At 46.0% G+C, this 3,754-nt stretch overlaps 1 long non-coding RNA gene across 1 annotated transcript; it reads right to left on the minus strand.

The window, feature by feature from the left end:
- Positions 1 to 483: 483 nt before the first annotated feature.
- On the minus strand, positions 484 to 2,997 carry LOC119354579. The gene is made up of 2 exons (XR_005171092.1): positions 2,519 to 2,997; positions 484 to 749 (listed from the first exon to the last, which is right to left on the minus strand). It is a non-coding gene; the product is annotated as an uncharacterized LOC119354579 (long non-coding RNA).
- Positions 2,998 to 3,754: the final 757 nt, after the last annotated feature.

The raw sequence follows: 3,754 nt of genomic DNA on the forward strand, positions 1-3,754 counted from the left end.
TTTTGTTCCAAACTGTGTGTCAGTTCACATGGACTCAAGCTTATATGTGGTAACTTCGAATCGACAAACAAAACGGATATCTTTGAACAGTTAAGTAGGCGTATAAATTCCTATACCATAGAAAGAGAAGTAAATATAAGAAAACTTGTCAGCAAAAAAATCATGGAACTATATTCAAATTCATGCTTGAATTTTTACTCTCAGAAAATTGTAAAATTTCCTACATGTAACTTTCTACCTGCAGACCCATAATTTTTGCAAAATTTGACCTACACCTGTATCTCAAATCTTGTTTCCAATCCTAATGAAAAGCTGCCACGCACTGAGCAGTGCTCACCGCGGTTGGCAAACCATGTTATAGAAACCAGATGCACTAGAATTCTAGAAATCCTGCTGGGCAGTAGGATTTCTGACATTAGCAGGTTTTGAACAACATCATTTCTATTTAATAATGGCTAGAATCTAAAGCTTGACTGAAGAACATAGCATAAATGAACTTGACTAAGTAAATAGATCAACAACTCGTTTGCTGGTAAGTACCCAGATTTTGATATTAACAAAATCTAGACCCCAAGAGCAATGATACTAACAGCAGTGTAAGAAATCTTTAGGGAGAAAGGTAAATTGGCTATTTGAAATTCCATAGCTGAGGTGATGTTTCCCGTTCCCATGCTCTAGCATCACCAGATCCAAGCATCCCCAAACAGAATGGCGCCGCTGCCGGCTGTCCCGCCTCCCGGACTCCCCTCCTGAAAAACATAAAGTCGAATAAAGTAACTCAATCGCTGAAAGTTCTTTCTTATCAAAGGTGTCATGTATGAATTTGTTGAGAATGATAACGATGTACTACTAAATCGTAACTGCTTCAGTAAAATAAAAACAACATAATCTCTTGGTGTGCAGAATGGAATATAGATGCACAACTACCCAAAAAGTGTGTATGAGGAAGGGAGATGTGATGTCAGCTCTGATTGCCATGGTTCAATCACTCCACCAACACACACAAAATGGTGTGGATGTCATCCCCGGCAGCAAGGTTTTTTCTTCTTCTCCTTTCTGACATTCTCACTTCCTCTATAATGACTCAGGGGATCAAACTCACCAGGAGCTGCTGGTGTAAAAAAATTCAGCAGAAGCCACACCCGCTAGGCCTCATCAGACTGCAACATCAACCATCTAACCATCAGTCAATCAGAGTGTAGCAAAGGAGGAAACACGCCACATCAGCGCGCACGCTGCTTCCGGTTTTGAAGCGATTCACATCCAACGATAGTGCTACAGCGCCATCCTGCATGACCGAACGAGCATGAGCTGCTTGAGGGGTTCCAGGAGTGCGTCAACGAGGCTGGCGCCAACGGCGAGCCGCGAGCACCGTGCGTTGTAGGTGACGTGAAAGCTCTGGCTCGGTGGATCGGATATGGCTGGAACAAAGAATCATTGTAGTTCCTCAAGTTGGCAAGTCTCACGATGATGGCAACTGCCCGGTTAAATTGAAACTGCAGGCAGTACACCTGTGATCCTCCGTTGCATCAAGCATCAACCATCATGAGATCGATTCCTTATTTGATCTGAAAACAGTGATTATATTCGCTATAGTTGTTATGATAACCTCTTAATATTTTAGTCCAAGGTATAAGCCGATACTGGTGGACAAGATTGAGAATCTCGGTGGAGCATACTACATGTTTTTGACCCACATGTATGTTCAGACTTACACGGTTCTATATTTATCTTTGTTATTCTTTCAAAAGGCAAGATGGTTGTATTATTCTTAAACTCCAGAGAACGAAGCTCGTATGTTGTTCTTTGGAAAGACAAGATGGCTGGATGGTAATGATGTCATTAATTAACGATCATTTTACCAATAGTTATGTGGTTCCATACTGATCTTCTCCTAATCATCTAAGGTAAGATTCACTCATGAAAATGAAACCATTTTATGTTCGGCTCGGTCTACTTGTTGACCAAACTGCTAAAGGCGCTATTCACTGGCGACCATGTCGCAAAATCAGAATATTCAAACGAGCTGAATCTCTTTCAGATGTACAGCAAGCGATCAGGTAGTACAATCCACCCTCTTCTCCCTAGTCTTTCAATTGTAGCACAGACTTAAACGGTTAAACCTAAATCCTAGTTGATGTATATATATTTGTTACACAAACTTGAAGTGAATTTGCAACTGGATAGTTACTGGACCTAGATTTTGAGTGTTACATACCTGGTAAGCATCCCTTCAAACTATTGCATACATAATATATATTACCAAAATTATGTTTGATATCTGGATTTGCTAGCCATCTCGTAAGATCTTCGTCAATTGCTTCTTGTTAACTGCACTAATTTGCGTCTCTCCAGGGCATGGCTATGATGTACAGGCAAAAAATGCTACTATTGAGTCTCTGCTAGCTAACTATACAAAAACTAAGGTTCCATTGGATAGTACTCCGTATGAGGAAGATGGAGAAGAAAGAGACAGGGAGAGGTTCCAATGGGTTGGTGACCTGTTTTAGATCGATACCTGGAGAGGTCATGGCCTCGGCGAAGCTACGCCCAGCCTTATGAGGCGCAGAGGCGGGGCGCCATCTCCGTCGCACACAACCAGGCTCTCCGCCTGTGCTCCAGATTGGAAGGGGAATAGGGAGAGGCGATCTTCAGCCGAAATCTAAAGTGGAGAAGGAGGGGCGTAGGATGGAGAGGGAGAGGCGGCCCGTAGGCACTATGGGGAACCAAAATTTATGGAGGAGCTCGTCGAGGGACGACGACCTTGGCCAGGCGGCTGCAATCCCGTCGATATCGGGGATGTAGGACTTCGAAGGCGGCTGGCGAGACCTCCATGGCCACGACGGCGGCCACCTCCATCGCCAGATCCAGGGCGGCTTGGGAAGGGAAAGGAGCAGCGTGCTTTAGGGTTGCGCGGACGGCGTGGTGGTTGCAGAAGAGGGGGGCGGTGGCGGCGGCGCTGGAGGGAGTTGGGGTCGTAGGTATTGGGGAGATGCCCGTGTCCGTGTGGCGTGCGCCTGTGTTTTTTTCTAAGTCTACTCGTGCAGAACGAAACGTTTTTGACTTAAAAAGTACTGCGGGTTAAATTAGCCAGAATACAGGGACCTTTGTGTAAAAACGCCGCGACGGTGAACCTAAAGACTCAATCCGTGCTTTATTATTAGGGAAAGATAAGTACAAACCCGAGATCACCTCTCAAGTGATCACGGCCCAATAGTATAGCTGTTGGGGAACCTAGTAATTTCAAAAAAATTCCTACGCACACGCAAGATCATGGTGATGCATAACAACGAAAGGGGAGTGTGATCTACGTACCCTTGTATATCAACAACGGAAGCGTTTGGTTGATGTAGTCATACGTCTCCACGGCCCGACCGATCAAGCACCGAAACTACGGCACCTCCGAGTTCTAGCACACGTTCAGCTCGATGACGATCCCCGGGCTCCGATCCAGCAAAGCGTCGGGGAGGAGTTCCGTCAGCACGACAGCGTGGTGACGATCTTGATGTTCTACCGTCGTAGGGCTTCGCCTAAGCACCGCTACAATATGACCGAGGTGGAATATGGTGGAGGGGGGCACCGCACACGGCTAAGGAACGATCACGAAGATCAACTTGTGTGTCTAGGGGTGCTCCCTGCCCCCGTATATAAAGAAGCAAGGGGAGGAGGCCGGCCGGCCCCTATAGGCGCGCCAGGAGGAGTCCTCCTCCTAGTAGGAGTCCCCCTCCTAGTAGGAGTAGGACTCCTACTAGGA

The sequence above is a fragment of the Triticum dicoccoides genome, chromosome 2A, assembly GCF_002162155.2.
Source record: "Triticum dicoccoides isolate Atlit2015 ecotype Zavitan chromosome 2A, WEW_v2.0, whole genome shotgun sequence".
NCBI lineage: Eukaryota > Viridiplantae > Streptophyta > Magnoliopsida > Poales > Poaceae > Triticum > Triticum dicoccoides.